General features: G+C 37.4%; 1 long non-coding RNA gene across 6 annotated transcripts in view; it reads right to left on the bottom strand.

The window, feature by feature from the left end:
* The window catches only part of LOC140501602 (uncharacterized), a 283,831-nt gene that overhangs the window by 241,943 nt on the left and 19,634 nt on the right, over positions 1–22,254 (bottom strand). For all 6 annotated transcript variants that reach the window (XR_011966260.1, XR_011966261.1, XR_011966259.1 and 3 more), the window contains one exon: positions 16,337–16,488. This is a non-coding gene — a long non-coding RNA (uncharacterized lncRNA). The remainder of the gene's footprint in view (positions 1–16,336; positions 16,489–22,254) is intronic.

Raw genomic sequence — 22,254 nt, 5'->3', positions numbered from 1 at the left:
GAAAAAGAAAAAGAAAGAGAGAGACATTCACTTTACATATCACAAGAATTAATTTGCCTTGAAGAATACGGCCTCAATCCTAGATTCCCATATAGAACTGGCTATTTATGTGACTACTGCACCTCGCATTCTCCTAAGCTAGACCTTTTGAACATTTCTGAAAAAAACCTTTCTCTTCTTCTCAGATTCTCCCAGCAATAAATTACCCTGTCAGGTTTCTATAATTCCATGCTTACATTATGAAGCATTTATGCAATAAATTCTAAATCAGTAAATGAAATTCCATTAGAATCTGCCAAATTTCCATCTAAACAGAATAAGCCACTTTACCTATGCAGAAGAAAATGACTAAGCAGCTCAATTTCCTCTACTTTGTGTTTGGAAGAATGCTCCCTAATCAATCCTGCTCCCTTTTCTTTCCCTCGGGGAGAATACCTGTTGGTTAGAGCATTCTGAGGTTTCACATTATAGGTTTATTGATGAAGAAGGGGACCAGCAATGGTCCCTTCAGTTGATTGGCCAGGTAGTTTTTTCTGGAAGATGAATCACCACAGGTACACATCCTGATTTGAATCACACCCCAGAAAGCAATATAAGGTGCATAATATGTGGTGATCTTATGTGGTAGGAAAATACTCCTTGATATTGGGTATCTGTGGGTATACTTGACAACATCCCACTTCCTCCCCTAACTGATAAAGAGGGGGAATAAAGCTTATTAAGTTATGAAATTCTAATCACAAAGGTAGAGCCTTTTTGGAAGGATTTTATGGAAGGCCATACATCAGAATCTCACAGGAAAGGACATGGAAGGTTGCAATTGTGGAGAGAGTTTCTGTATCTGAAACTGAGGATCCATCAAAGAACTAGTAACTTGATGTATCATTTCTCCTCCTTCCATGTGTTGCATATGTAACATCCCAAAACATGGTATAATAGAGATAGTATGTGTTTTCTATCACACAGCACCAGCACTCTAAATCATTGGATTTAGAGCTGGAAGAGATCTGAGAATTGTTATTAGCTAGCATTCTTCTAACAGATCTCACTACATCCTTGCAATTCTCCAATAAAAGTCTCCCCTTTGATGTGATAGAGGTGACACTGGGTTGTCAGAGGTTCAGAAATTTAGAATTAGAAGGGATTTTTAAATTCTTCTATTTTTTTCATTTTACAGATGAAGAAACTGAGGCCCAGAGAAGCTAAGTAACTTGCTTAAACTTCTAGTAGAGATAAATAGCAGGATCTCTGGCTCTAAATCCATTACTCTTTCTATTATGGAATACTTCAAAGGATCTGGGTTATGACAACAAAATACTCCTTTAACCAGGCCCCACCAAACTAGAAGGCTTCCAGTATGGGCTATAGGGTCATAGATTTAGAGCTCACCATGGAACCAATATTAGCCATTAGAGGACCAACACAAATGCAGAGAAGCTCATCATCGAGTGATTAAATTTTTGGCCACAGAAACTCAGGAAATCTAAAGGCATTGAGGAGGCTATGGTTAGCATCAGTGAATGGAAGAAGTTCTCATATCAATTAAGTCCTGGATTTCTGAAATAAAAAACTGGAATTCTTGTCATCCTTATGGGAGATAGAGAGCTGTTTTGTATTCAATAAAATTTAATCATTCAAAAATAAAGACTCAATAAAACTTTCTTCCTCTGACTTGGGGAAAACATTGAAAACATCATTCAGCTAGTAATTGCCTTTGCTCTTTTAGGAATGTTAACTTGGCGCACATAAAATGCATTATATAATATTTGTAAGACATAAAACACAGACAGTATAGATTATATCTTGGAGCTAATTAGGAAAATTAGCCCTTCTGTCCTTAATACTTTTTATTAGTGTTAGTCTTTGGGAGAAAAACTGAAGTTCTTTTCATTAAAATTCCAAATTTTAAGATTTCAAAAGTCAAATAAATGAAGTCAGTTGTTTTTGAAAAACTGGTAAGTAACACCCCTCCCATCCACACTCACATACACACAGTTATTATAGGTCCATATTTTATGTATAAGATATATGATTTTCTCTGGTCAAAATTTCACTGAAATTCTTGGAGGTGTTCCTCAAAATGCATATGATTTTTTTAAAGCATGCTTTTTTTCAATGCAAAAAAGTTTTATTTTCTTTCTAATTCAAAATTTATTAAAATAAACATCTATCCTCAACATTTTTTTAAATTACAAATGCTATCTGCTTTTTTCCTTTAAAAAGTGCACAACCCTTCTCCAAAACTCTAATCTAAGTATTGGCAAGAATTATGAACATGAGGTAATTAAGCAAGGTCCTTTTGGTTACTGACTGAAACAAGCTTATTTTTAGGTGAGGAGTCAGTCAGTAGACCTTTTCTATACCAAAATTGTGGGCTCTACAAGACAGTCTCCTCAGTCATATGTATAAATTAAACTTTGGGAGATTGTACTCTCTGCAACAGAGTCTGAATGCTTGGCAGTTCAGTGTCTGGTACCTTATTCTGATCTTCAGAATCTTCCTAAGACAATTCAAATGGAAGTATTCGGTTTCTTGGCATGGTGCAGGTAGACTGTCCAGGTTTCATAAGCATATAATAATGAGGTCAGCCCAATTGGCTCTGTAGACTTTTCAGTTTGTAGGCAGTTCTCTCCCACACTTTCCACTATAGTCTCCCAAACACTGAGCTAGCTCTGACAACACATGTGTCAACCTCATCATCTGTGTATGCATCCTTGCAAAGTATACTGCCAAGGTAAATGAACTTACAATATTCAAAATTTCTCCATTTGCTGTGACCAGTGGTTGTGGTGCTAATTGGTAGAGAACCTCTGTTTTCTCAGTGTCTAGCCTCTCTGCAAATAGTTCCAGCCCCCATCAATGGTGTTACTCCAAATTTAGTGAGTCCCTTATACTCCAGATCCATTTAGCCATTGAGAGTCAGATTAGCACTTAAAAAAGAATACTTCAAAATATGTAACTTATTTTCCCTGAGATATATATATCTATGTCCCTCCAGCACAACCATCACCTTGAACACTGTAATGGTAATTTAAATGTGAAGATCTTTCCCATTCATTAATAGACCCATATGATCTGCCCAGGACACATGGAAAACCTGACTCACATGAGTCTGTGGTGGGAGGAGTTTGATGAATGGATGGAATAGGAAGGGTGGAACAGGAAGAGGCAGAGCCAGAGCAGAGCTGAGGGGAAAATTAGTGAAAGAGCAATGAGAACTGAAGGATGCAGGCAAGCCCACAGCTGGCTATGAGTGAAAGAAGAGTATTTTGCTTAAGGGAGCCTGTTTGTGATTTGTTTAAGGGAGCTGATTTGTGGGAAGCATAAGAGAGGGAAGGCTTGGGGATGGTGTTGCCCTCTGTATTGTTATTTGTATAGATGTCTTTGTTATTATGATGGATTTGGTTTTCTGGTGTCTGAATAAATGATTTGGTTCTGTCTTCCACATGGAGAGCCTGTTGTATTTTATGACTCAGAATTGTACCAGAATATTTACGGTCACTGCAGGTGCTGTGAATATTGCATTGGTGCTACAGACACTAGGGAAGGAATGGGGATTAGGTTCACAGTTTATCTCAGTTTCTTTAGAGCATAGTCCTAGTTCCAAGTCCAAAACTCCCCTGGGCTAGAGTCATAGGTACACTGGCTTCTTTGGGTATTCCTGGTGGTCTGGATGGATATACCCACCAATCCCCATTGCACCTGCAATCCTGGTCCCAAGGTTGACAAGACTTGAATTCTAGTCAGATGGGGATTACTATAGATACTTAAAACTGAAGACAATTCTCAGAGCCAAGGTAAAAGGGAGAGCAGAAGAAAGAAGTCTTTCTTCTCTTATCAGTTCAGTTCATGGTGCCCCTGCTCACAGAGTGCCCAGGAAAGAGCAGGAGTAAAAAGTACAAGCCAGAAAAGATGGCAGAAAAGGAACAACCATCTATGTCTCATCAGTTGTAAAAACATAAAAAATTCACTAGCTGGTATTTCATCATCATACACATACAGATTCATCAATCAATCAACAAACATTTATCAAGAATCTATAATGTTCTAGGCACCACAATGCAAAGATTAAACAGTCCATGTTCTCAAGGAGTTTACATTGTCTTGGGAAAAACAACATGATGGAAGCAGGGAAGGTGAGGAGATGAGAGAGAAAGAGAAAAGGAGGAGGAGAGAGAGATTCAGAATAACTACAAAAATACAAGATAGTTAAATATAAGGCAGGGAGGGTACTAGTAGTGGGGTGGATCAGGAAGCAAAATACCTGTATACACACATTCATAACTGCATACGCATATGTATCTGGCAATAGTGAGATATCAGAGGAAAGAAGAGGATATACATTTTTATGTATCAAAAATATAACTATGGGAGAAAGCTGATGTATATACATATATGTATACTTATATAGTTCATATATATTATATATATATGATAAATCCCTAAAACATTACTTCCAAATTTTTCTATGCAATATAAATAGTAGCTTATGAGAAGATTGACTTCTAACTAAAATTTTATTTTTAAACATTAATTCATGCACCTGTATTTCAACAGTGAGGAAACTGACTCCATTGAGACACATCACACAACCCATTAGTAAACATATCTTGAGAGTTTTGGGGAGCTCAGAGATGTCAGGCAATATTTCTATGATCATACAACTATCAAGTGTCAGAGGCAAGATTTGAATCCTGGACTTCCCAAATACAAGTCCAACATGCTATCCACTTACTACACTGTTTCTCATTTAAAATATTAAATAATGTATTTCAACAGATGTGTGATCTCATCAACATGAGAACTGTCTTGAGAGACACAAATCAAAATACACCCCAATTTTCCCTTCCTGTGGTCCCCATCCATCTGTCCTAAGTCCTCAACAAAAGCACCATTCATGTACCAGGGAATTTCTTCCATATCGTTTATTCTTTACTCTTGATTCATGTCCTTTTTTGTTGATAATATCTCTTGAATGATATCTTATATACCAGTTATTGAGAATATTTTTAACTGGTAATATTCTGTAACTTAAAAAGAATTTAGATTAAAGGCAATGATATTTTTAGGTCAAGTGCATAGATTCTTTCTTGTCATAGAAATGTTGAGGCTTACTGATGCCAAATGTAGTGTGTGCTGTCAAATTTGATGGCTGTGACTGTTGATTTTGCTCAGTTATTATTCTTTATTGTGATTAGGGAAGGTTTGGGGAGTATATATTGAATAGCATGTAATTTTTGTGACAGCTATAAAACTTTTGAAAACGCAGCAGCCTCTTTATGTCTACCATATGTCTCTTCATTACTCTTTGGATGATGTATAATTCTGATTCCTCAGAGTTTGTGGTGTGGCATAATCAGAAGAATATTGGTGTTAAAATGATGAGGCTTTGTTTCAGAAAAACTTGGGATTACTAATGTTTGGCACCATTTTCCAAATGCAATACAGCCTTCTCTCTTCTTGTTCACTTCTGGGTCCAGTTCATCAACCTACACAGTCAATTCAAGTACTGATGAAGACCTAGTACTGGGAGCAGCTGACAGGAATCGGCAGGAGGGGCAGTCTGGCCTGGTCTGGTTTGTCCTGTGAGGGCATGGCTCCAGGACAATGTTGCTGCACTATGGTGGGAACTGGGGGAAGGGCGCCAAGGCATCAATCTCCAGCAGCTATAGTGCAACTGACTGGTTACCCAAGGACTTCAGTTGCCCAATAGTTAGTGTTTAAAAGCCACTGGACTCACTTTAGTACATAAGTGCCACTGTTATATTGAATCTGTATATTAAGTTCTGTAAGTCTAACAGTGAGACTTAGAATGCTTTTTGCAGATGATTCTGATTGTTGAGTATTTATTATGGTGATATCCAAAAAAAATGCTTTTATATTTATAGATTCTTTCACTGAACTACATCAAACTGGTATCAATAAATGTCTTTACTCCAAAAGAAACTAATATTAATTGGGTAGTCTAGGTCTGATATATGTACAAAATATATGTGGCTAATGGTTTCAAGATCTCTGTATTGATACAATTCAAGGACATGTACTGATGGACTCAACTATAAATCAAAATCTGAGCAATGGGCTTTCTTTACACAATATTTTTTTTCACATTTGGGTGAATAGTTAAAATAAACTACTTTCAGATATCATTTAAGAGGTTCATCAATGTACCAAAGGTTGAGGCAGAACAAAGACATCCTCAAATAAGGGCATCTGAAGAACTCCCCTATCTCTATAGAATGACCATTCCATTTGAACAACCTCCCAAAAATGATGTATATACAATTTTTAAAAAGTGTTCTGTGGAGCATTTTTATAGACAATGTTTTAATTTCTCTGTTTTGCTCTGCAATTGGCCATAACCTTAAGCTTCCCAAAATGAGGTTAAAAATAGTATCCACCTCCCAGGATTCTTGTGAGGATAAAGCATTTATAAAGTAGTTAGGACAGTGTTTACACATAGTGATTGCTTAATAAATAATAAATGTTTATTTCTTAAAAAATAATAAATGCTTATTTTTTTCCTAGTGGTAATACACAGAATGATAGTCATGATATCTACTTCTTCCTTCTCATATGGTTCTGATTTCTGCCACCAAATCTCTCATGTAAAGTACTTTCTTTTTAATTAATTTATTTTTAGTTTTCAACATTCACTTCCACAAGATTTTGAGTTCCAAATTTTCTCCTCATCTTTCCCCTCCCCACTCCAACACACCATGCATTCTGATTATCCCTTTCCCCAATCTGCCCTCCTATCACACACACATACACACACATACACATAAACACACACACACACACACACACACACACAAATACCCTTCTCTTATCCCTTTCCCCTCTATTTTCTTGTAGGGCAAGATCGATTTCCATGCCTTATTGCCTGGATGCTTTATTTCCTTTTTGCATGTAAAAACAATTCTTAACATTGGTTTTTAAAACTTTGTGTTCCACATTCTATCCCTTCCTCCATCCCCACACACCCATGTTGAGAAGGCAAGCAATTCAATATAAGTTATACATGTGTAGATATGCAAAATGCTTCCATAAAAGTCATGTTATGAAAGACTAACTCTATTTCCCTCCATCCTATTCTGCCCTCCATTTATTCTATTCTCTCTTTTGACCCTGTCCCTCCTCAAAAGTGTTTACTTCTGATTACCTCCTCCTCCCATTTGCACTCCCTTCCATCATACCCCCACTTTATCCCCTTCCCCTCTACTTTCCTGTAGGGTAAGACAGATTTTCATACCCATTTGAGTATGCATAATTTTCCCTCCTAAGCCAAATGCAGTGAAAGTAAGATTCACTCATTCCCTCTCACCTCCCCCTCTTTGCCTCCATTGTAAAAGGTTTTTCTTGCCTTTTATGTGAGATGATTTAGCCCATTCTATCTCTCCCTTTCTACTTGTCCAATATATTGATTCCTCTCATCACTTAATTTTATTTTTTTGATATCATCCCTTCATATTCAACTCACTCCATGCCCTCAGTCCATATATACATATATATATATATGTATATATATATATATATACATATATATACACATATATACACACACACACACATATGTGTATATGTATATGTATATGTATATGTATATATACATATTCCCTCCAACTATCCTAATTCTGAGGATATTTACTCAAGGGTAACAAATATTACCTTTTCATGTAGGATTGTGTGCAATGGCCCCAGGCCATGAAAGAGCTCAAAAAAGACTTTGAAAATCATGTAAGAGGAGTGGAGGAAAAATTGGGAAGAGAAATGAGAGTGCTGCAAGAAAATCATGAAAAACTGGTCAACAGCTTGCTAAAGGAGACCCAAAAAAATGCTGAAGAAAATGACACCTTTAAAAAGAGGCTAACTCAATTGGCAAAAGAGGTTCAAAAAGCCAATGAGGAGAAGAACAATGCTTTAAAAAGCAGAATTAGCCAAATGGAAAAGGAGGTTCAAAAGCACACTGGAGAAAACAGTTCTTTAAAAATTGGAATGGAACAGATAGAGGTTAATGACTTTATGAGAAACCAAGAAATCACAAAACAAAACCAAAAGAATGAAAAAATGGAAGATGATGTGAAATATGTCACTGGAAAATCAGCTGACTTGGAAAATAGACCTAGGAGAGACAATTTAAAAATTATGGGACTACCTGAAAGCCATGATCAAAAAAGAGCTTAGACATCATCTTTCATGAAATTATCAAGGAAAATTTCCCTGATATTCTAGAACCAGAGGACAAAATAAATATTGAAAGAATCCACCAATCACCTCCTGAAAGAGATCCAAAAAGAGAAACTCTTAGGAATATTGTAGCCAAATTCCAGAGTTCCTAGGTCAAGGAGAAAATATTTCAAGCATCCAGAAAGAAACAATTTGAGTATTGTGGTAATACAATCAGTATAACACAAGATCTAGCTGCTTCTACACTAAGGGATCAAAGGGCCTGGAATATGTATTCCAGAAGTCAAGGGACCTAGGAGTAAAACCAAGAATCACCTACCCAGTAAAACTGAGTATAATACTTCAGGGGAAAAAAATGGTCATTCAACGAAATAGAGGACTTTCAAGCATTCTTAATGAAAATACATGAACTGAAAAGAAAATTTGACTTTCAAACATAAGAATCAAGAGAATCATGAAAAGGTAAACAGGAAAGAAAAATCACAAGGGACTTACTAAAGTTGAACTGTTTACATTCCTACATGGAAAGATAATATTTGTAACTCTTGAAACTTTTCTCAGTATCTGGGGCATTGGAGGGATTATACACACTGACACACATACACACACATGCACACACACACATATTTAAAGAGAGAGAGAGACAGAGAGTCAGAGAGGACAGGGTGAGTTGAATAGGAAGGAATCATATCAAATAAATAAAATTAAGGGGTGATAGAGGAATAGTTTGGTAGGAGAAAGGGAGAAATGGAATGGGGCAAATTATCTCTCATAGAAGAGTCAAGGAAAAGCTTTTCCAATGTAGGGGAGAAGGGGGGAGGTGAGAGGGAAAAAGTGAAGCTTACTCTCATCACATTTGGCTCAAGGAAGGAACAACATGCACACTCAATTTGGTATCAAAACCTATCTTACACTACAAGAAAGTAGGGGAGAAGGGGGTAAGCAGGTTGAGGGGGATGATGGAAGGGAGGGCAAATAGGAGAAGGCAGTAATTAGAAATAAACACTCTTGGGGAGGAACAAGGTCAAAAGAGAGAATAGAAGAAATGAGGAGCAGGATAGGATGGAGGGAAATATAGTTAGTCTTATACAACATGACTATTATGGAAGTCATTTGCAAAACTACACATATGTAGCCTATATTGAATTGCTTGCCTTCTCAGTGGAGATGGGTAGGGAGAGAGGAAGGAAGAGAAGTTGGAACTCAAAGCTTTAGGAACAAATGTTGAGAATTGTTTTTGCATACAACTGGGAAATAAGAAATACAGGTAAAAGGGTATAGAAATGTATCTTGCCCTACAGGACAAGAGAGAAGATGAGGATAAGGGAAGGGCGGGGTATTAGAAGGGAGGGCACATTGGTGAAAGGAGCAATCAGAATGCAAGGTGTTTTGGGGTGGTGGGAGGGGAGAGATGGGGAGATTTTGGTACTCAAAATTTTGTGGAAATGAACGTTGGAAACTTAAATAATTTTTTAAAAAAATCTAATTTGGATCACCAAATAAATAAATAAAAGACAATCTAGAAAATATCAACAACTATCATATCATATAGCTATATTTTTATCTCTATAAAATCTTTATGGGAATGGTCTACATGTACATTCAGAGTCATCTTAAAGTTATGGGAGGGAAATAAGTAACCTTTCATAAATGGCTATCTATAACAGAGGGCAACGAAGTGACACTGTGGATAAAGTGCTAGCCCTGGCCTCAGGAAGACTCCTTTCCCTGAGTTCAAATCTGGCCTCAGACACTTACTAGCACTTAACCTTAACTACTTAAATAATTAAGCCTGCTTGTCTCAGTTTCATCATCTGAAAAAAATGAGCTGGAGAAGGAAATGGCAAAATATTTCAGTATGTCTGCCAAGAAAATCCCAACTGGAATCCCAAATAGTCAGACACAACTGAAAATGACTGAACAACAACAAGTCTACAGCATTATGTAACCAGAACTTTCAAATAAGGCATCAAAATTGAGAGAGTATTGACATCTCTTACATACCTTCAGCTTAAAATTGTGTTATCAAGAATAATTACCTGAATAGAAAATGCTAAATGGTTTTCTTCCTTCCCTTTCCCTCCCTTCTTATCTCAAGTCTCCCACAGTGATCATAAACCATGGGAGCCACCTCAACAGTGGCTTTGTGATAACCCAAGGCTTTTGATCATGGGGAATAGTCTTCCAGAGGTTTCTTTCTCTCCAACATGGGGAAATACTCCACGGTCTCTCCCCCAAAAAGCCTTATAAGTTTCTCCACACCCTTCACTTGAATTCCTTTTAAATTAGTTAATTTGCAAGTATTTTTTTGCTGCTTGCTGAAGGCACATTTTTATGAATGACAAATTTGCTAGTTATGGCCCTGAGCAGATCACGTTTCCCAAGTTCCAGAACTGATTGAATGATGTGAACAGTACAAAATCTTCCTGTGTTTATTGTTTGTTTATAAAAATAAAAATGTATCTAAGTAAAGCATAACCTTGAAAGTTCTCCTCCAACAAGATGTTTCCCAGGCACATGTTATGATCTTAATAAGATTCCTTGAAAGATGTAATCATGGAGATAATTTAGTCCAAAAATCCTCTGATTATGAATATCAAGAGCAGTATAAAACAAGTATGGTCAATTGGAAGTGTTTATCACTCTCATGGAGCAGAAGGGAGAGTTCCTATGGATAGTGAGGTCCTCCAAATAATCCTGCTCAATGTCCTATATCAAGCCCCATAATAGTACAGCACCTTTTCAATGAGATATTCTGTTGTTGACTCGTTTCAGTTGTGTCCAACACTTCATGACCCCATTTGGGGTTTTCTTGGCAAAAACATTGGAGTAGTTTGCCATTTCCTTCTCCATCCTTTTTTCCCAGTGAGGAACTAAAGCAAACCAGGTTAAGAGACTTGCCCAGATTCACAAAGCTAGTAAGTGTCTGAGGCTATATTTGGACTCATGAAGATGAATCTTCCTGATTCAAGCCTAATGCTCTATCCACTGTTCATATCAGTCAAAACAAATCCCTATAATAGTTCATTCAATAAAAAGCAAATGGATGAAGAAGGTGTGCTTCCCAAACTATGGGAGTAATTCAGATTTACTCTATCTGTGCATATATATTAGACAGTCGCATGGATGGATAATTAGCTGGACCTAGAAATGAGTAGAAATTGCAGACTGGATTGCATTTGGGAAATTATGCTGTACTTTCAAGAAGCCTAACTGGGTTCTTGATCTCCCCTCCTCTTCATAAATAGAATTATTTTTGTTTTATTCTTTTAACATCAATATTCTCTCTTCCTAAGAGAATCCCTTGCACTGTTACTGAGAACTATGAGAAATCACAATCTCTTAAAAACTAAAATTATGGCTGACCCAAAGGAAAATGGAGAGGTTATGGAATGGATGTTGTAACAGCCAATACCAAATGGGTTGGCTATACCATATTACCATCAACAAATTGAATGCCATAAAGGATGTAAAAATATCTTCAGGAAAGTATAAGATCAGAAAAGGAAGTGCACTGGTCATTTAAGGAGAACCATGTAGGCAAACAGGAAGTCCAAATGCTGCACTGACAGCCCGAAAATATTGAAAGACCTGAAGGAAGGTCTGAAGCATATCAGCTATACCCTTCTTGGAGGATTTATGAGATAAAATGAGTATGAATTACACAAGATAAGGCAAGAATTTTTATCAGAATCTTTGGAGGAAATATCTATGACAGTCTGGAAGAACCTTGAGCATTAAAAAAAAAAAAGCAGACAATTTCTGAAATCAACTTGTAGCCACTTGCACATATGTTCTCCTCCTGGAATTTTAAACAATTATGACTTTTATCTCAGTGGAGAAAGAATCGGGAAAGAAATGAAGAAAAAAAAAAAGAAGAAAGCATGGGCTTCTGCAGTAGGGTAATGACCTTACATACAAGAATGAGAGATCCTTCTGGGCAAGTTTAGCCAAAAAGTAGTATTTTGTCATTGTAACATAATTCAATTACTTTATATTTGTTGGGTAAAGACAATTATTTCAACACATCTGGTTAAATCCACTTAAGACTTTAACTCTGGATAATAGGAGGATTGACTAATGGTCTTTCAGTCTTAGGTGGCTTTTTAAGCACAAGTATTGTGTTTCTCATTTTGCAGATGGGAAATCTCTGACAAACATAAGATTAAGTGGCTTCCTTAAGGTGATACAATGAGGCAATGTCACCAACAAGCCTGCAAATACAGTCATTTATTTATGGTGTGCATCCACACTCCATCAATTTCTTAAATTTTGAAATTGACTCATTTCAAGACTTGCCAGGAGGGTGTGATCTTTGTTCCATACATGAGGAATTTGCCCTAGTATTTCACATCTTTTTTTTTTTAAACTAGCTTCACAATCCTTTTCAAGGTAATTGAATTATATGTTCATTCTTTTCACAATACCTAATGCAAAAACAGCTCACATCATCTTTCATGCCTGTCCTTCAGTCAATTGGATCAGTCCCAGTGCTCAGTTTGAGACATTCCTTGTTCTTCGTTCTAGTTTTTAAATATTTCAGAGAGATATTAGATGCTTTAAAACAAAAAATCACAAGACCTTATCAATGACAGCTCTGTCCACAACAAAGTAGCACTGGTTCTATTGTTGAAACTACTGTTTCTGGTGAAGGAAAAGGAAAAATAAATTTTAAAAAATCTTGAGGTTTTACTTTTTTTGCCAGACTCCTGCAAATTTAAAGTTACTGGTTCTCTGATCCTTCCAGTCTTTAAAAAGGAAGAAGGTCCAGGGAATTTCATTTCTCGAATCCTAAGCTCTAGCTATAATACATTTTTCTTCTCCCTTCCATAAGTTGCACAACGGTTTAGAATTTTTCCATTGCTCTCTCCCTCTGGTGAGGGATTATACTTTCTCTAGCTGCAGAAAGATCGTAAAAGGAATAATACCATGAAATCAGGTATACAGCATATACATGTATGGCTTTATTTTAAGACTGTATCCATTTTGGTTTTAGACTTTTCAAAGACTTAAACTTAAATTAAAGAAATGAAATATAAATTTATTTCATTTTCTAAGAACTAAACAACTTACAGTACAGATTTATGATATCTTCTTCTACCATGGAGCTAGAATCAGGTGCAGTTTGACTTACGATGGTGGGTGTTCCTGTCAGTGTCTGAGCCCCCACCTCCCACATACACCCTTTAAAAATCCAGGATCTAGAGCCTTTTCCTGCTCTGCCTTGACTCTGCACAATAGAGCTATAGTTTTTCATTATCACTTGACCAGGAAAAACTCAAAAACTGTCATTTTTTTGACTGGTTAGGGTGGACCCCCATGCTCGAATTTTGCTCACAGACATAGAGTACAACTTCTGAGCCTGAACCTACTTCTTTGAATGCAGAATACTACAGGCCTCCATTATCACCAAGAGCACTGGAAGTTGGACTCCTCCATGAATACCAAGGCTTGTGCCCTCAAAGCCTATTGGTCATTTGGAGCTTCTATCACAGCCAGCTGAAGTCATGGACTTAGATTTCCCCCCAACTCCCCACCTCTCACCTCCCCCCAACTCTACTCACCCCCCCACCAACCCCACAACTCCCCCAACTCTTCTATTTGTAACACTGTTGCTATGGAACTAACTACTGATAATCATTTAATATCATTTTGGGACTTTAATAAGGGCCAGAGCTTGAATTAATCAATCAGAAGAGCCTGGACCAAACAGCCTCTTTGTTCTATGAAGTAAACTCAGAGAATGCCTTTTCCTATGTCAACAAGGTCAGATGGGTCTGACTTAACATTCTTTATGAGACCCTAAACCCAAGACACTATCTTGAACAATGGGACATTTTATGTATCTTAGTACTCTGTGGACATATACTATGTTATGCCATGCTATAATGGAAGACAAACACATATATATCCTGGGTGGTCATTTCAATTGAAACTTTGTCAATTCTCTTATCTTATCATATTTACAACTTATTCAATTAAGAAAATTCCTTTCCCATGGTATAGTTAAACACATACCGAGACCACAAATCTGAGGAACACAGACATCCTGGGATTGTCCTAAAACAGATTTAAGCCTGGTCATCCTTATATCAGACAGTCAGAAATTTTCTTCTGGATCCATGATCATGAATCTGCTAGTTTTAAGAAATAAATAAAATGAATTTAGCCTGTTTGCCTCTTTTAGCCAAACTTTCAGGTCAACACTGCCCAGCAATGGTATTTCACCTGGAGTTGAGTCTTTGACACTAGTTATCCAAATTAGGTTGGTCTTTCCTGGAGCTGCTTCCCTTATGTGAGATCTCTCTCTGCTTCTTGAGTCTGTCAGAAGAGATTTCTGCCTGTTCCCAGATTTCTATCTACTTTTAACTAAGCAAGATCATGCCACCCTTCTGAATCCTCTCACCCTACCTTCTTGATTATGTTCTCCAGAATTCAGCTAGCTTCACTTCCCAGTTACTAATCATCTGAGATCTTTTGAGGAAAATAATCAAGAAAACAGCTCCAAGGTCTATAATTTATGAGCCATAGATAATAGGCCTTGATTCCCCCCCATCACACAAAGGTTTGGGTTTTTTTCCACATAACAATACTTCTCATTTGATGTTTGTTTTCACTTGCAAAGTTTGTTTCATAAATCACAGTCTTCTTAACTCGCCCAACACATACACACACACACACACACACACACATGCACACACACGCACACACCAGTAACAGGTAGGAAGTGGCTTCTTACAGATCTTATTTTTTTTTTGCTTCCAAGAGACTCTGAGAATCTTGCTTCATATAAAGTTAAAAGTGGCAGCATTTCTTGCAACGAAAAGAAAATTTGAATGGAAAATTAGAGATTTTGAGATCACAAGATCTCGAAAGGTAGCAAAAAGGAGTGTGACTGAGTTGTGTAGTAAATATCAAGGTTATGTAAATATTCCCCGTACCTTCTTCCATATTAAGAACATTTAAAGGAAGCAGAGATATCTGGCCCAGAGAAGGGAAGAATAAGATGATCAGTAATAGCTCTTCAAATACCTAACGGTGCTATCACAGAGAGGCATGGCTAGATTTATTGTACTTGCCACCCAGAAATCAGAGCTAGAAATCGAAGCAACAAGAAGAAATCTAGATTTGATGGAAGAAAAAACTTTCTAACAACTAAGAGCTATCCAAAACCAGGCTGAAGTAGATGGTAATCCTTTCAAGGAGAAGCTAGATCTGTTGGTTGGTTGTAGGTGGGACTCTTTCAGGTACAGGTTGGACCAGAGGCATGGTATTAAGTAAATGTTTAACAACTAGATGGGAGTAAGCCATGTACACATAATACACTTTTTTGGAGAGGCATTCGGGGTTAAGTGACTTCCCCAGGGTCACACAGCTAGTAACTATCTGAGACCAAGCTTGAACTCAGATCTTCCTGACTCCAGGGGTAGTGCTCTATCTACCATGCCACCTAACTGCCTCCATATGACATACTTTTAAGATTAATATGCATTATTAACAATTTATTAGCTCCAGAATGAATTGGGCTGTTGATATAAATACTAAATAGTAACTGTTTCTATTTTACCAGGAACCCTAAGGGTCTTCTCCTCCCAGTTTGATTTTTTTTTTTTTTATTAAAGGGGCCATCCTTTGAGTAACTACTTAAAGAGGCCAATTCATCGAATGGGTGAATCTCACTCAAGATGAGAATCTGAATAAGACCTTAGCCTAAAATAGCCAGGGTCTCCCATTGCATCCTGGGCCATCTCCAGTTGTCCTGATGAATATCTGGCCACTGGACCCAGATGACTTTGGAGGAGAAAGTGAGGCTGGTGACCTTGCACAGCCCTCCCTCACTCAAATCAAAGTCAAGTGCAAGTCATGTCATCTTCTTGATGTCATGGTCCTCTTTGAGAATGAAGGAAAAACACAATAACAAGCAGTGTTAATATTTTTACCATCATTTTCTTAAGTATATGCAATCAACAATACAAAAAATCAAGCCCTTATTTGTAGCATTTACTGATTTCTGAGATGTAAATTCTCACAGTGAAAATTTAATTTAAATTTAACAACTGGTTCTTGTAAGCTGGTTCAAGCTGTGTCCAGTACACCTATGAGGTGCCTTCAGGGTTCTCCTGCTATAATCTTTTGTAACTCTTACCTTCTGGAGTTCTTCTGCTTTCCAGCAGTGGTTTAATAGAAAGCATACTTGCATGGCGAGTAAGGAAGAAAGTGGGTTTCATTCCTACCTCCAGCACTTGCCAACTGTGACTGCTCAAAGCATATAGCCTCCCAAAACCCCAGTGTTCTCATCTGTAAAAAAGGGATATTAATACCTGTGGTTACTAACTCACAGAGCATCACTTGAGATAATCTATAACCTAACATAATATCTATGTTAACTAGTAAGGGCTGCTCTGGGTGATGTAGCTGGGTAGTGAAGTAAATAGAGCCTTGGACTTGGAGATAGAAAGGTTTGAGTACTAATTATGACCCTGGGAAAGTCACTTAACCTCTCCTAGCCTCAATTTCTTCACCTGTAAAATGGGGATAATAATAGTATCTACCTCACAGGGTTACTGTGAGAATCAATTGAGATAACATACATAAAGTAATTTATAAACTTTAAAGCACCATTGAAATGCTAGCATAAATTCCTACTATATAACAAGTAGCATAGAATTATGGATGGAGGTCCTTAAAGTCAGCAAGGGCTGCATTCACATCTGGCCTCTGGGTGTGTGACTTAACTTCTCAGGATCCCAAGTAACTCTAAGAATATAAGTTCTATAGCAGGTGCAAGAAGAACAAAAGGAGAAGACATTTGCCTACTGGGGAGCTTCCTACATAAATAAAATCACAGACCCAGATGAAGAACCAAAACTCTAAGAGAAAAACAAATGAATGGAAGTCTCAAGAAGGTAGATTTCCATTCAATGTAGGAAAAAGCTTCCTAGCCATTAGAAATTACTAACAATTACCAGTTCATCCATGAGTTCTCCCTCACTAGACATCTTCAAGCAGATCCTGTTTCTCATAAGCTACTGATGCCTACCTAGAAAAGCTTACCTGGTCAGTGTCCTCACTTAGGCAGAATGATGGTGGCCTATTCATGTTTGAATCTAGTCCAAGGAAGATAAGAGTTTTTAATGATGGTAGGGTTAGATGCAAATTGCAATTTTAATTCATGCCAATTTAATGACACCAAATGAAACCTATCTTCCTGTAGCAAAACCTCCATATTGAGTGAAATGTTGATTTGTGTCCTAATTGTTGCTTTAGTTACTGTTTTTGTTTAGAAGGAATCATAAATTCATAGTAGCATTGCTGTGGGAAGTGTTTAGATGATCATTCCATCCAACTGCCTATCTGAAGCATGAATTCCCATAAAATATAAGGTTCCTTGGGCAAAAGAGTCTGTAAAGTGGACTAAATTATACCTTCAGTCACTACCAACCTAATCCATGGAAGTTAAAAACTGCAACCATTTCAAATATTTATCCATGTTTCACCAGCTATACCTAACTTCTGCATCAGCGCAGGGCAATCCAATCTATAGGTAAAATAGGGCCTGGCCTATAGAGAGTGACATAGAGAGGACATCAAAAGGACTTGTAGTCTACAAGAAAGCACTTATACTGAGGAAGTCACTGGCCTTTGAAATACATATGTATATGGGGGTACAATTAAGTAAATGTATCAAATTACTCTATCCCACTCAAAGAAGTAAGTGATAAAATGTTTCATCTTCTTATCTTGATCAAGTGGAAATGTCTTAATTGAATCAAATCAGTCAAAAACATTCCAAGGGCCATGATCAAGTTAAATATCTCTGATGAGTCATTGGATAAATGGGAGTAACACTGACCAGGATGTGTTTAGATTTGCTGAGGAAATTTAATCTAATTTCCTAAGTCTTCATAAAACAGCAGAAAAATTCAGAAATAAAAGAGATTGTAGCAAGAGAGGGGAAAAAAATGGAATGAGCATCCCAGCTGAACCTCCTGAGAAGAACTCACTTGAGGAGGGGAGATAGAAGAAAACTTTGACCTTCACCTTGGTCTCCCCGTCACCACCACCACTACTAGAACTATTGACCAGAGGAGACCCTCATGACTTTGGGAGGTCTGAAGAAATTTTCATTTTTCTCTAGGTATTGAAGCATCTTTGTGGAATAGTGATGACTATGCATTGAAAACCAAGGACAGACTGAATGTAGATTCACAACTCTACAAAGGGCCCAGAAGAAAATGACACCCTAACTAAAAGAACATCTTTAGAATTCTAGCAAAAAAATTTCAGGAGCTATGAGTTACACTTTTTGCTAATATGTTCTCTTAAGTTTAGGATAACTTTCACCCAATCTTCAGTGCTACCCTTAGAATGCTGAAGGAATTTAATATCCTTGTTCTGGGGACCCCACTCATCAGTAGGAGTAGTAGCTAAGACAGTCACAACAGACCTCTTGCTGTTCATACATACATATCTACCTGAACACATATAACAAAGGGAGAGGATTCAGGGGTGGGGATCCTGTGTCCTCGAGGCTACATGTGGCCCTCTAGCTCCTACGCAGCCCTATGGCTGAATCCAAACTTCACAGAACAAAATCCCTTAATTAAAGTATTTGTTCTGTAAAACTTGAATTCAGTCATAAGGACAACCCAAGAACCTAGAAGGCTACATATGCCTTAGAGGTCACAGGTTCCACACCCTGGTTAGACCTTCGATTTTATTGATATTGAAAATTTCCAGAAGACAATACTCCTCCTGCCAATACAATTATCACCTTATGTGCAACTTTTAGGCTTGCAGCTATCATATAGCAAATAATTTAATGGTTGAGACTGTCTTCCTAACTCCAAAGACAGCTATCTACCCACTGTGTAACACTGTTTCTACATGTTTACACACATGTATATAGGTACACATATGAACTCCGTCATTTAAGGATTTGCATTCTGAAAGAATTCAGAATAATATTGATAGCATGTTATGGAAATGCTCATTTTATCCCCTAAGTTAAAAATAAAATAAATACAAATCTTAAAAATAATAATATTTATTGATTCCCTTCTCTCCAGTACACAATCACTACCTTATTTCAGACTGTCATAACCTCTTGCAAAGACCATTGAGATTGCCTTCTGATTCTTCTTCCTGTTTGAAGGCTTTCCCCACTCCAAATCATCCTCCTCATAGCTGTCCAAGGGATTTTCCTTAAGCACAGTTCTCACTATGTGACTTAATCAATCAATAAAACATTAAAAACAAATAAATTTTTTAAAAAAGAACCTACCACCACAACCCTCCCCGCAACCTTCCTCATACTCAATAAACTGCTATGGCTCCACATTACCTTCAGGGTCCAATATAATGTCCTTTGTTTCACATTTAAGGATCTTCACAATCTGATTCCTCCCTACTTTTCCAATCTTCTTACATTTACTAGCTTCTGTGTATTCTTTCACGTAACCATACTTGTTTATTTGCTGTTCCTCACTCTTAAAACTCCATCTCCCATCTCCAAACTACTCTAGAGCCAAGCCCTACATTAGCTATACTCACACAGGAATTGTTCTTCCTCAATATTATCACCTCTTAGTTTCACTGAGTTTTTTTAAGGCTGACCACCTTCTGCAGAAGTTTTTCCTCTTTCTCACTACTATACACACACACACACACACACACACAGAGACACACACACACACCTACTAAAGCCTCTCCTAGGGTTACCCTCCATTTATTCTAGATCTTGTATATACTTAATTTTTCTTTCCAATTAGAATGCTGAACTCCCTCATCGCAAGGACTTTTTCGGAGGGGAAAAGGGGTACTTTTCTTTATATCCGCAATACTTAGCATCTTGTTTGGCACTTAGTAAGCACTTAATAAGTATTTGTAGATTGATTGATTAGGGGGAGCTTGTGCATTTGGGACTCTAGTTGAGCTACAAATAGAAATTCTTAAAAAAAGACAGAATCCTCCAAAGTCTTTGATGAAAGGATGTTATGTTCATATTAAAAATAAAGTCTGCGATGTCAGGCTTCTCTATAATCTTTCCCTCTTCAAATCCTCCCCAAAGGAGATAGCTAGCTTAAATTGTGGCTTGTTTGTTTTTCTTTTTCTGCTTTGACACCAGTGAATATTCAACAATAAAATTAAAGTTTCTATTTCTATTGTTTCCTTAGAAGAAATGACCTCTACTGACAGAATATGCTCACCTCATTAATAGAAGGAAGAGCTGGGTTCTGAAGCAAAAATAAAAAAGACACATTTAAGTAGAGATGCTCATTTCTGAAGACCTCTGGGTGTTTTTCCCCAAAATTATAAAATTTTACCTCCCTCTTTAAGTCCTACCAGATCTATCTGCTATATTCCCCTTAGCCTCATTTTTTTTCCCTTGAAAAGGGAAGGAAAGGGCAAAATCTGTTAATTCTTTTCCCAAGAAAGCTATATTATCATAGGGAGAAACTGAATACATTTATTAGCTGCTGACATCTGATGGATGGAAACCCAGTTAGTGTTCTATTAAAAAGGAAAATGAATCTGAACATTAAAAATTAGAAAGTGAAGACAAACTCTCCTCAGGACACACCAAAACCAACCTTCCCCTTTGGCCCACAGACAGGGCAAGTAGTCATTTTCCAGGAATGAAGTCAGGCACCTTCCACATCCCTATCCATAAAAATAGCATGAGCTCCAGTTGGGTGGGCTAGTTGCAGGTAAACTTCCTTCTTTCTGAACAGATGTCCACAGTGGGTGTGTGGGCTGTTTATTTCCTCTCCCTGCATGAAGGCCTCTGCATTTATGAGTATTGATTTCTCTGGCTGCAAATAGCAGCCCTGGTTTTAATCACCCTGGTCATTTTGCAGTTTGGTATTTTTCTATGTTTTGTTGCTCTGATGATTTTATCATCAGTAAGACTCCTGACAATGTTGATTTATACTTTTTTTCCATCTACTGCAGTAAAGACTCCACCCAAAAATTTGAGTTCAATTTTAGTCCATTTGATATCACAGACTTTTAAAGGACATTATGATCTAAATCATTTGTCAGCAAAACTCCATGCCATTCCAGTCCTGGGGACAGAGCCATAACCAGGGTTAGAGAAGGTAAGTAGCTGGTTAGGGTGCAGTACACAGGAGAGCTCAACATGATCGAGGTTAAATCCATTTTGTTCATAGAGCTAAAAGCTAAAGGTTGCAGGATGGTATGGAGATGGCCCAAAAACCACAACTGAGTTAAATTAGAAATGGAAAAAGTAAACCAATCAGGAACTGAGGGACCAGGAGAACGCAAATGCCTGATCTAGAATGGGCATCTAGATTAGAGAAAGCAGAGGAACTAATGGCAGATCTTGAGCAGGGAGATATTGTCCTCAGGGAATTCTAAATCCAAAAGCCTAAGAAGGCTAATATAATATCCTAATTCAATTCAAGCATTCAGGTCTGCTTAAGGAGAAAGGGAAGGGAACTTAGATCTAAAAATTAGCTATGAAATCCTTAGAATCGATCTGGACTTCCAACCTTTTGTTCCAACTTATTCAATCCAGTCCAATGAGCCTTTATTGAACAACCACTTTGTGCCTTTAAAGCATTGAGCTAGGTGCTAACGAAACAACTCCTGCCTTTAAGAAACATATATCCTACTGTGGGAATACAATATGTAAAATACCTAATATATACAGAATAACCTGAGGAAGAAGAAAGCACTAACGACTAGGGGGATCAACAAAGTCTTCCTTTAGTGACTGGCAATGACTGTGGGGAAAAAAAATGGCGGAGATGACCAAGGAATTCATTTTAGGCATAGAGACAGTCTGTGCAAAGGTGAAGAATCAGGGAATAGTTTACGAAATTTCCTTCAAAGATGGTTGTTGCTTGTCCTTCTTTTTTGAAGAAGGCCAATGACATCAGGAAGGTGATGACTTGCAAGTGAATTGGGTTTAAATGAAGTAAGGCCCTGCAAAGTCACCAGCCTCACTCTACAGAAATCTTAAATTGAAAAATGCATTGATCATATGAGTCCAAGTGAACTGTAAGAAAATGTCATCCTGCTACTGGGACAAGATCTCCA

This window comes from Notamacropus eugenii, chromosome 4, assembly GCF_028372415.1.
Source record: "Notamacropus eugenii isolate mMacEug1 chromosome 4, mMacEug1.pri_v2, whole genome shotgun sequence".
NCBI lineage: Eukaryota > Metazoa > Chordata > Mammalia > Diprotodontia > Macropodidae > Notamacropus > Notamacropus eugenii.
This window is presented reverse-complemented; position numbering and strand designations above follow the sequence as displayed.